Source organism: Bos indicus, chromosome 21 (assembly GCF_029378745.1).
Source record: "Bos indicus isolate NIAB-ARS_2022 breed Sahiwal x Tharparkar chromosome 21, NIAB-ARS_B.indTharparkar_mat_pri_1.0, whole genome shotgun sequence".
NCBI lineage: Eukaryota > Metazoa > Chordata > Mammalia > Artiodactyla > Bovidae > Bos > Bos indicus.
This window is the reverse complement of record NC_091780.1, coordinates 55,124,379-55,137,185: the sequence shown is the minus strand read 5'-3', so window position 1 is coordinate 55,137,185 and position 12,807 is coordinate 55,124,379. Positions and strand designations below refer to the sequence as shown.

Genomic DNA, 12,807 nt, shown 5'->3' with positions numbered 1-12,807 from the left:
GAGTGACTTCACTTTCACTTTCTAGGTTTGTCATAGCTTTCCTTCCAAGTAACAAGTGACTTTACTTCCATTGTTTCAGTCACTGTCCACAATGATTTTGGAGCCCAATGTGTTACCGCAGGGGCTTCTTGGGTGGCGCAGTTGGTAAAGAACCTGCCTACAAATGCAGGAGACATAAACATGGGTGTCACTGCAGTGTATAAACACTCTTTCAGTGAAATAAAGAGCAGAGGAGAAGAGAGTTTAAGATTGGGATTTACTGAGGGGAAGCCTGAGGTAGAGGAAAGGAGGGGGATGCAGAAGAATGAAGGGAAGAAGATTGATGTAGTCATATTATGAATATGTTGAACTTAAAATACCTGTGGGAAATCTAACCACAAGAAAAGAGCTTCTCTTCAACCTACTCAACCTGGTCACTGTGGAAGACCCTGGACTCTTGAGTTTGCCTCTCTCCTTAACCTGGGAAGCTAGATGCAAAACCACAGGAAAACAGGCAGATAAAATTGCCTTTAACCTTTAAGAAGCAGGCGAGACCAGAATAAAAGGCTCCCAGTGCAACCACCTATTTAACGCCATGATGGTGTAAGAGCTAAGAAGAGCCCTAGTTAGACCCTCCTTCACTGGGCAAAAGTGAAACTGAAGTCACTTAGTCATGTTAGACTCTTTGTGACCCCATGGACTATAACCTATCAGGCTCCTCCAACCATGCGATTTTCCAGGCAAAAACGCTGGAGTGGGTTGCCATTTCCTTCTCCAGGGGATCTTCCCAACCCAGGGGTTGAACCTGGGTCTCCTGCATTGCAGACAGACACTTTTACTATCTGAGGCACCAGGGAAGATGGTGGCTGGGCAAAACTATCACTTATGCTGTGGCATATTTTGTTTGTTTTTGTTACTATGGAAGAGATGATATTCCTTCATCTCCAATATGTTTCCTAGGAATAATCTCAGCAGGGGTAGGAGATGAAAGCTGTAGGATTAGAGTTAGTTAGATTTGGGGCATTTCCCCAAAGACTGGGAAGGGGCTGGGATATTGTGGTTTCAGATGACAGAATTAGGCCAAGTTGTTTTCAGGTTAGCCACTATTTAGAAAAAGAGATATTTGACAGACTACCATAGGAAGCAGGGTTGGGAAAATCAAACCATTTTCTATTTAATTGCTAATAATCTGAGATTCTTTAATAAATTGGTTTCATTTTTATCTTTTACTTCAAGTTGGCTTTAGTGTAGTTTCTATACCTATTAGTATGAACTGACAAAGAGGAACACAATGCAGCTTATAAAATTCACGTATGCAGGCTTAGTCGCTCAGTCATGTCCGACTCTGCAACCCCATGGACTACAGCCCGCCAGTCTCCTCTGTCCATGGGGATTCTCCAGGCAAGAATAATGGAGTGGGTTGCCACACCCTTCTTCAGGGGATCTTCCTAACCCAGGGATCAAACCCAGGTCTCCCACATTGCAGGTGGATTCTTTACCATCTAAGCCACCAGGGAAGCCCAAGAATACTGGAGTGGGTAGCCTATCCCTTCTCCAGGGGATCTTCCCAACCCAGGAATTGAACTGGGGTCTCCTGAATTGCAGGAAGATTCTTTACCAGCTGATATACCAGGATGCCATCATATTAAATCATAGACACCTCACTTCACATTTATCTATAACTAACATACTGGTTATGGTAAGTATTACAGACATAGTTAGTACCATCAGGCCTCTCATGTTACCCTAACCTCAGCCTAAAACCAGCTGGACTATCCATATCAATAACTATTTCCTAAACTTTAGAGACACCTAGGAATGCCCCTATCTCTGATACTCCAAAATCCAATATGCTTACCATTCAGCCTTCCAGTTTTATTTGCTTAACTCCTATTAAGTTTTCATTCCTATCCCAAAGAAAGGCAATGCCAAAGAATGTTCAAACTACCACAAATTGTACTCATCTCACGTACTAGCAAAATAACACTCAAAATTCTCCAGGCCAGGTTTCAATAGTACGTGAACCGAGAACTTCCAGGTGATCAAGCTGGATTTAGAAAAGGCAGAGGATCAGATCAGATCAGTCGCTCAGTTGTGTCCGACTCTTTGTGACCCCATGAATCGCAGCATGCCAGGCCTCCCTGTCTATCACCAACTCCTGGAGTTCACTGAGACTCACGTCCATCGAGTCAGTGATGCCATCCAGCCATCTCATCCTCTGTAGTCCCCTTCTCCTCCTGCCCCCAATCCCTCCCAGCATCAGAGTCTTTCCCAATGAGTCAACGCTTCGCATGAGGTGGCCAAAGTACTGGAGTTTTGTGTGTAGGTCACAACAAACTGTGGAAAATTCTTAAAGAGATGGGAATACCAGACTACCTGATCTGCCTCTTGAGAAATCTGTATGCAGGTCAGGAAGCAACAGTGGTATATATTTACTTGGCCATGAAAAATGATGAAATAATGCCATCTGCAGAAATATGGGTGGATCTAGAGATTATCATACTAAGTGATGTAAGTCAGACAGAAAAAGAAAATTTCATGATATTGCTTATATGTGGAATCTTAAAAAAAAAAAAAAGAAATGAACTTAAACACAAAACAGAAATAGACTTACAGACATAGAAAACAAACTTATGGTTACAAAAGGGGAAGTGGGGGAGGGATAAATTAGGAATTAAGATGAAATATACACACTAGTACATATAAAATAGATAATCAACAAGGACCTTCTGTATAGCACCAAGAACTATACTCAGTATTTTGTAATAACCTTTAAGGGGAAAGAATCTGAATATATATATGTAAAGAATATATATTTAAAGAATACACACACACACAAGAATGAAATTGGACCACTATTGTCAGGACCAGCCCAACAACGAACTGACCTGAGGGAGCGGTGCCGCAGAAGAATAAAGAAAAAGAAGACTCAGAAATAAGGTGGGGATCAGGGGGCTGATGCCATTCACAGGCAAAAGCCTAGATCCTAATCCTTGCATGATTTTTATTGCTAACATCTACTTTCTTGTATGTGCTCTAGAGATATGTGTTTTTTACAATCTCATATCGGGGATACAGATATACAACGCAGAGTCCTCAATGTCAAACCTTCAGGCCTTTCATGACTCTGTTTAGCCCTTTAGCTAGTGATGACCTTTCTTAGTAACCCCCTCAAGGCTCTGGTTACAGGAACAGTCCCTAATGGTTTTTCATCAGTCACATCAGTTCTTCAACATCTTGTTTTCAAGATGTTTTTCCATGATGTACTTTTTATTGCTCCCAGCCCTTCACCTTGGGGTGATGAGAAAGTCACTCTTATTTTTCAAAGAGGCCCTGTTAATTATAGTACAGGCCTGTGCATAGCATATTCCCTACACACTATCTTACACTAAATACAAAAATTAACTCAAATGGTTAAAGACTTGGACATAAGACCTGAAACCATATAACTTCTAGAAGAAAACAAGCAGTAAGCTCCTTGGTACTGGTCTTGACAATGATTTTTTTTTTGGATTTGACACCAAAAGAAAAGGCAACAAAAGGAAAAATAAACAAGTGGGACTATATCAAACTAAAAAGCTTTTGAACAGCAAAGAAAACCATCAAGAAAATGAAAAAGCAACCTACAGAATAGGAGAAAATACTTATAAATCATATACCTGATAAAGGGTCAATTTCCAAAATATATGAATAACTCAGCTCAATTGTGAAACAATATGATTTTTAAATCAGCAGAAAAACTGAATAGACATTTTCTAAAGACAAAGAAATGGCTGATGAATATAGGGAAAAGTACTCAACATCACTAATCCTTAGAGAAATGAAAATTTAGAATTCCTCATGGTGGCGGCGGCTGGTTGGGTGCGGCGCTGTAGTGACTAATCTGCTGCTAGCCTGGTGGCTGAGCGTCGAGCTCCAGCCCGGCCTCCGAGGGCCCCTCGGGCTCCGCACCCTTGATGCTGCTCTGGTGCTGAGCCCACCCCGGCCAGTAATTTACGATGGTAAATTACTTCCTGGGCCAGAGCGTGCTCCGGAGTTCCTGGGACCAAGTGTTCGCTACCTTTTGGCAGCGGTACCCGAATCCCTATAGCGAACACGTCTTGACGGAAGACATAGTGCACCGAGAGGTGACCTCTGACCAGAAGCTCCTGTCCCGACGACTCCTGACCAAGACGAACAGGATGCCCGCTGGGCTGAGCGACTGTTTCCTGCCAATGTTGCTCACTCAGTGTACATCCTGGAGGATTCTATTGTGGACCCACAAAACCAGACCATGACCACCTTCACCTGGTACATCAACCACGCCCGGCTGATGGTGGTGGAGGAACGATGTGTTTACCGTGTGAACTCTGATAACAGCAGCTGGACCGAAATCCGCCAGGAAGCCTGGGTCTCCTCTAGCTTATTTGCGTCTCCAGAGCTGTCCAGGAATTTGGTCTCACGCGGTTCAAAAGCAACGTGACCAAGACTATTGAAAAGTTTTGAATACATCTTGGCCAAGCTGCAAGGTGAGGCCCCTCCCAAAACCCTTGTTGAAACAGCCAAGGAAGCCAAGGAGAAGGCCAAGGACCTTGCCAGCAAGGCAGCCACGAAGCAGCAGCAGCAGTTCGTGTAGCCAGCTCAGGCCCGGAAGCAGCAGCCTAGCAGACTACCAGCTCAGTCCCTGTGCCCTCTCCTCCTGTACTTTATTATTAAAAGCCAGCTTCTAGCCCTCTCAACTGTCTGGGTGGTGGGCTGAGGGTAGGTGCCCTGTTTGGCATCTCTAGTACAGCCGGCTGGTTACCCATGTCTGAGCCAGGCCTCCTTACCCCTGCATCGGGTGGCTGAGGACAGAGGCACAGTGACTTGCCCACGGTCACTGCATCCAGGTGAAGTGGTCGTAAATGCTAGACTGTAAGCTCCATGAGGGCAGGGACTGTTGTTTTATCCTCTGATGTGTTCCAAGTATCTGAAACAAAATCTTGAGTGTAACAGGCACTCAATAAATACTTGCTGAATTCAATTGGAAAAAAAAAAAAAAGGAATGAAAATTTAGACCACAGTGAGCTATCACGCCACTTATGTTAGAAAGATTGTCATGGGACTTCCCTGGTGGTCCAGTGGTTAAGACTGTGTGTTTCCACTGCAGAAGGCACAAGTTCAATCCCTGGCTGGGGAATTAAGATCCCACAAGCCGTACAGTGCAGCCAAAAAAAGAAAAGAATGAATGATTGTCATAAAAAAAGGTAAGAGATAACAAGTGTTGTGGAGAGGGAAATGGCAACCCACTCCAGTATTCTTGCCTGGAGAATTCCATAGACAGAGGAGCCTGGCGGGTTATGGTCCACAGGGTCGCAAGAGTTGGATGTGATTGAGTGACTAACACAACATACTAACAAGTGTTGACAAGGATGTGGAGAAAGGAGAACCCTTGTGCACTCTTGGTGGGAATGAAAATTGGTACAGCCACTATAGAAAACTATGGAGTTTTCTCAAAAATTTAAAATTAGAACTAGGGTATGATCCAGCAATTCCACTGTTGGGTATTTAACCCAATAAAAAGAAAACTAAGATATTTGTACCCCCATGTTCATTGCAGCATTATTTGCAACAGCCAAGGCATGAAAAGAATGTAAGTGTCCACTGATGGATGAACCGATAAAGAAAATATATATATATATTTATACATATATATATACACACACACACACAATGGAGTATTATTCAGCTGTGAAAGAGAAGGCTATCTTGCCATTTGCAACATGGGTGGAGCTGAAGGGCATTATGCTAAGTGAAATGTCAGACAGAGGAAGACAAACACTGCATAGTCTCACAATTAATAATGAAATTTAAAAAATTTAAACTCATAGACACACAGAACAGGTTGGTGGTTGCCAGAGGCATGGGTTAGGTTTGGGCAAATGGAAGAAGGTAGTCAAAAGGTATAAACTTTCAGTTATAAAATAAAGACGTCCTGTGGGTGTAATGTACAACATGATGACTATGGTTAAAAATATTGAATTGTATATTTAAAAGTTGTTAAGAAGGTAGATCTTACAAGTTCTCATTGCAAGAAAAACAAAATTGTTTCTATCTGTCTTAATGGATGTTAATTAGAGTGTGGTGATCAGTTCACAATACATACAAACTCAAATCACTACGTTGTGTACTTGAAACTAATATAATTTTGTTGTTGTTCAGTTGCCCATTCATATCCGACTCTTTGCGACCCCATGGACTGCAGCATGCCAGGCCTCTCTGTCCCTCACCATCTCCTGAAGTTTGCCCAAGTTCATGTCCATGGCAATGGTGATGCCATCCAGCCATCTCATCCTCTGATGCCCTCTTCTTCTGCCCTCAATCTTTTATATACTAATATAACATTATGTTAATTATATCTGAGTTTTAAAAAAAATTAAGCCTTTGAGCCAAAGTGTGTTCTTCCCATGGCCAACATCATGGAGTTCAGGACCTGCCCATTTTGGCCAACCTGAGATCTCCTCTGATAGGTTACCCCAAAACTCCCTATTGTGTTAGCCAACACTTTGTCAATCTGTATTGCACTCTTTAGCTCCCTTTGCCCAGTTCTACCTCCTTCTCCCTTTTTCTTTCACAAATGTCTGATCTGCATCAAAGCTTGATGATTTTCCAGGCCCATTTCTTTTTCCTCCCCCTTAAACTTTCACAGGCTTTATCTTCCAATAAGTCTCTTGTACTCCATCTTACCATCAGCTTCCTACAAGACTCCAACTGGTACATCATCATAACATTTATTACAATTTGTAATGGTATGTTTATGTGTTTGTGTGTTGTCTCTATCAATCACATAACAATCTCCTTGGCAGTCTTCTTTTCTGAAGGGTCCTCCTCTAAGAAGCCTGGATAACCTCCCTGTTGACTCAGTCTTCATCCCTCCTTTCAGTCCACAAGATAGCAGTAGTTGCACAGTTGTGTCTTACACTGGGAACACAGGAGAGAGACTAAAAGCACTGTTGTGTCTTACACTGCGAACACAGTTGAGAGACTAAAAGCACTGTTGTGTCTTACACTGGGACACAGGAGAGAGAGACTAAAAGCACTGTTGTGTCTTACACTGGGTACACAGGAGAGAGAGACTAAAAGCACTGTTGTGTCTTACACTGGGACACAGGAGAGAGAGACTAAAAGCACTGTTGTGTCTTACACTGGGACACAGGAGAGAGAGACTAAAAGCACTGTTGTGTCTTACTTACACTGGGAACACAGTTGAGAGAGAAGAAACTAAAATCCTAATTCAGGGCTACATCTTCCAAATGTAGGATTTATCAACTTGGCACTATTGACATTTTAGATTTAAGAATCCTTTGTAGTGGAAGAGCTGTCCTATGCACCATAGGATGTTTAGTCGCATTCCTGCCCTCTACTCACTAGCTGCCAGTGGCACCCTTCTAAGTTATGACATTATATTTCCAGACATTGCCAAATGTCCCCTGGAGTGCAAAATTATCCTTGGCCTTGATGAAAGAGTGTCTTTTTTCTAATTCTTCTCAAAATGCTATTTGGTCAATTAGTATACAACTGGACCATAGTATATTAGCATGGTTCTGGGAATATTCTTCCAGACTAAGCAGATACAGATCTCTTGACCGCAATTTCCACACAACATAAGAATTCCCTCCTTTCTTGCTATGTCTGTGTTTTAGACCCTAAGTGGGTCCAGGTATTACAGATTGAGGACAGATCATCCCAGGTGCCTTGCTCTGACCATAAAGAGCCCACCTATCCTTGCAAACACAAACTTAAGAGGATACATCGAAGGCAGCATGTTGATGCTCCATTGGACAGATGAAGGTTGTCCCTTGGCCTATATACCTTCTCACTGCACTTTTATCCACAAAGTGTTATTCAGACTTCCTTGGAAAATTATTAGTCACTTACGTAATTTCTTGTTGCTGCTCACCCTGGAGCATGCTAGATCCTACTTACTTCTCAAACAGAAGTGGCTAATTTAAAAAATTACAGTCTGTAATTCTGAGTGTCTGCCCTTAATATTTAAAGGTTCCTGCTTTAGCTGAAAGTGTGAGCCATGGTTACCTTCATTATCAGGAACAGAAACCGTTCATGCCTCTATTTCAGATGTTTTTAAATATGAATGCCCGTCTTTTCAAAGTCCCTCTATCCCACAAAGTGTATTTCATAGATTTCACTGCACATATATTTCAAGTTTGGGTTGCCTGCCAAGTCCCTTCAGTTGTGTCCAACTCTTTGAGACCTCACAGACTATACCACCAAGCGCCTCTGTCCATGCAGTTTTCCAGCCATGAATACTGGAGTGGGCTGCCATGCCCTCCTCCAAGGGATCTTCCCAACCCAGAGATTGAACCCACGTTTCTTACATCTCCTGAATTGGCAGGCGGGTTCTTTACCACTAGCGCCACCCTGTTTTTCCTATAAATTTGGTGCAAATCCATGTCCAGCCATGTTCTCATTATGCTGCACAGTCAGAAATTTCTGTGCAGACCTGCTTCTCTCCTCCCACCCCCAACTGGTTTCTTTTCCTTACTTGCATTCATTCGATGTTTTAAAAGTGTATTTTAGATTCTGAATATTCGATGAGCACAAGATTTATGGATACATGATTTAGAGGGAATCTCAAACGTGACTTTAAAAAATTAACCCATAACAACTATTTCCCGTCCGGTCTTATGGACAAATGCGATACATGATTCTTAGGATGTTGAGAATTTTCTTGGATGAGGCAAAAAACAAACTCTCCTGTCCTAAATGTTGACTTGGTGGGGAGGGGGGCGGAGTCCATGGAGAGAACACGCAGGACGGGAGGTGGAACGGATTTAAGGCTGAAAACTCGAGTTACTCCTCTGGCACCTCCCCCTCCAAGACTGAAACAAGGGATTCTACACAGTTTCCAGCCCGCAACGCGTCGTGCCAGGGCGCTGAGCCTAAGGAAGCAGGGCTAAGTCTGAACGCGACTGTAACAAACTGCATCGCAACCTAGCAGTCAAGATGAATGCTTTTAGGGTTCGAGATGATTAGGTTAAAAAGTTTAACTATTGCAACTATAACTTTGCATTTAGTTCACTATCCCCTCAAGAACAAAACGTTCCTTCTCGGCCTCAAATATCTGACGGCCAGAGAAAACTTAAAAGCTCTCTTAAACATATACAGAAAGCTAATTCCTCACGCTTGAAAGCAACAAATAACCAAAAGCTATTACCGTTCTCACACAGAGAAAGAGTAGCGAGAAGGACCAAACTTTTAAAATGCGCAGTAGCGCGTCTGACGTAGGCCTTCCTGCCGCAGAGCATTTCGGGAAGAGCCGCGAAACGCGAAGCTGGCGCTCCTCTGAAGAAGAAACAAAGTCCAAGGACGACTAGAGTTGCCTGCCCGGTACCTGTCGCAGCTTGAGGTTACTCAGTTTTTGTGGAAACAGCATTGCCCACGCGGAGAGGGAAGCGCCCCCAGGCTTCCGGGTCCCAGTGAGACGCACGGTGACGCAATTCCTGAGCGCGCCAATCCCGAGCTGGCTGGGAGGGCGGGCTCTTCAAATTTGAATTCCCTAATAGTTCTCGTGTTAGGGAATCTCGCGGAGAAGGTGAGCATCCTCTGGGGTTCGGCCGCTCAGGGGTGGGGCCGACTTGGGCCAGCGGCGCGATCTTAGGGCGCCCAGGTTCTCCGCTGTCCCGAAGCCGAGCTCAGACTGCTGCCGTCTCGCCCGGCCAGGCTCTTCACCCAAGGTACGGCCCCGACCCTCTACCCTAGCTTCTGCCTCCGGTCCCTCTGGCGCCGCGAGTCCCAGCGCTTCAGCTTTCTGGGCTCTCTCGGACTTTTTGTACGTTTCTGTCTTTGGCTGCGGTATCACGACCACTCTTTCGTTCGGTGTGTATTTGTTGCGTGTCTACTGTATTTATCAAGAGAGCAGACCTCTTTCCCTCTGATTTCGTTTCAGTGGTGAGCGCTCTAGGCTTTTGTTCTAAAATCACTTCTAGAAAAAAAAATTAGATTACCAAGTAGGAATATCGTGTGCGTCACTGTCCGATTCTTCATCTTGGAACCCAGGATCCACAGAGCTAAAGAAACAATTTATCCATCTAGCTTGTGTTTCTTCTAGTTAAATTACATATTCCAAACATTTTCTGATGTAAATAAAATTATTTAGGAAACGGGAGGCCCCTTCATCCCTCTCTACAAAGATAAGTGCTATTTACAATTTTAACAATATCTTAATTCCAGATTTTTCCCCCTTTGCGTATACTCCTTTTTTTTTTTTAAACAAATTCAATTGTACGTCCTGTTCTGCTGCTTTTTAAATTTAGTATATTCCAGCTACTTTCTATGTCAGAGTGTGTATGTGTGTGTCTGTATGTATATTTTTTTATTGAATACATAGAATTCAGTTATATGGATGACAAAAGCAGAATTTTGTCCCATATTGATAGACGTCTAGGTTGTTTCTAGTTAGTCCGGTGCTTTAGTGGACAGCGGAATTTTGGTAGCCATCTAGATTGTTTCTAATTAGTTTAGTACTTCCGTGAACATCCTTGTATAGGGCCTGTTTAAGAACTTAGGCTTTGAAATCAGATAGACTGCGGTCCTGCTCTTGTCAGTGGGACCTTGGACTGGTTATTTAACCACTTTATGCCTTAGTTTTCTCATCTTCAAAATGGGGATAATAACAGTACTTAACTCTTATGAATTGCTCTAAGATTAAGTAGTGTCTGACATAGATGCAGTAGATGTTGAATATTACCACCACATGTATTTGCATTCTTATGTGGATGTAAGAAAAATTTTAAGTGGAATTTATTGATCAATGGCATGCACACCTATATTTTGAAATTAACCTTTACCAATCTGATAAACATAAGTCTCACTGTTTTAATTTGCATTTCTTCATTTATTAGTAAAATAGAGGGTCATTTTGACTCATTTATGGGCCATTTGTATTCTATTAAATGCCTTTCATGTCCTTTGGCCATTTTTAATGTTGATCATTTCTTTAAATTGATTCATTTGGTTTCTTTGAATGTTTGGCCAAAAAGTTCCTTTGGTTTTTATAAATGAAAGACCTTTTTCATTTTCACCAAGAATTTTATTGAACAGCATATTCACTGTTTTATTCCACTACCTTCTGCCGTTTTTCAGGCAACTTCATAATTCCATCTTCCCAAAACTTTTTATCTTTTTGAGCAAAGAACTCTTCCACGTGCCATTTATAGTCCTCCAGGAGACTGAAATTTTTTTCATTAAGAGAATTTTGTAAAGACTGAAATAAATGGGAATTTGAAGATGCAATGTCTGGTGAATATGGCAAATGAATCAGAACTTCCCAGACAAGTTGTTAACAGTTTTTGCCTGGCCATCAAAGAAACACAGAGGCTTGTGTTACCCTGATGGAAGAGTATGTGTTTTCTGTTGACTAATTCCTGACGCTTTTTGTTAAGTGCTGGTTTTAGTTGGTCTAATTGGGAGCAGTTCTTTGAGCTCATAATAGGGGACTCCTTTCCAATCCCACCACATACACATCACCTTTGGACAAAGACTAGCCTTTGGTATGGTTGGTGGTGGTTCATTTCACTTGCCCCATGATCTCTTCCATTCCACTTGCCCCATGATCTCTTCCATTCCACATTATTGTACAGTATTCATTTTTCATCACACGTCACAATTTGTTTTAAAAATGGAATGTTTTTGTTACAGTTCAGCAGAGAATCACATGCAGAAATACAGTCAAGAAGTGTATTATGTGGAACTTATGTGGAACCCAAACATCAAAGGGATTAACATAACCAAACTGGTGCAAAAGATTTTCAGTGCTTGATTTGGGTATTTTGAGTATGTCGGCTATCTCCCACATGGCATAATGTTGATTGTTCTCAATTAATGTCTTAATTTGGTCGCTATCCACTTCAAATGATTATTGCACCAGGGGGCATTGTCCAGCAAGAAATCTCCAGCGCAAAATTTTGCAAACCACTTTTGATAGGGTTGATGTTTGATCAGTCACAGTAGCTTCTCCATACACTGCACAAATCTTTTTTTTTTTTTGCAGTTCAGTTGTGTTTCCACCCTTCTTGAAATAATAAAGCATAATATGCCAAAAATATGACCTTTTTCTTCCAGTTTTAATATTAAAATGGCTACACACAAGTTCACTAACCTTTTTTTTTTAATGCATTGTGAATGACAGCTGTCACAATACAATCTGACAGAACTGTTTTGAATAAAGTTAAAGACAAATAAGCTCTACTAGAACCACCTTATGGGAAAAACCAAACAAATTCTTTGGCCAGCTCAATATATTGTGTGCTGCACTTTTTTCCAAGTATATCATTTGTCAGTTAACTTACTATTCCTCTCATTTTTTCCCAACTCTATCTCCCAGTGTTGGTTAGTGTGCCTTGGGAGTTTTGACCATTCCATTAGAATTATTATTAATATTACTACCGTAACAGTAAATTCCTAGAACTTTTTATGTCTTAATTCAGTATTATATCCATGATAACAGTTGTTTAGCTTTCTAGATACTCTAGATACTCATAGCTACTTTTTCATACTCATAGCTAGTTTTCCCATGCCCGAGTCTTTATTTTGAATAAATAGCAATTTTTCCTAGTATATCAGCATGTCAGTTTTCAGAGTAAATTTTAAGTATTAGATTTTTCAAATAGTTTGAAGCATTTAATGAAGGCACAAGCACACCATTTTAGAATTCACCTTGTCTTCTCCAGTCCTAGAAGGAACCTAAATAGGAAGGAAATCTAAAAAAGAATGAATATATGTATACGTATAACTGATTCACTTGGCAGAAACTAATACAACTTTGTAAGGCAAGTATATGCCAATAAAAAC

At 41.7% G+C, this 12,807-nt stretch overlaps 1 pseudogene; it reads left to right on the top strand.

Annotated features, from left to right (window-relative positions):
* Nucleotides 1-3,977: 3,977 nt before the first annotated feature.
* Nucleotides 3,978-4,594, top strand: LOC109575258 (PRELI domain-containing protein 1, mitochondrial pseudogene; annotated as a pseudogene).
* The last annotated feature ends 8,213 nt before the right edge of the window (nucleotides 4,595-12,807 follow it).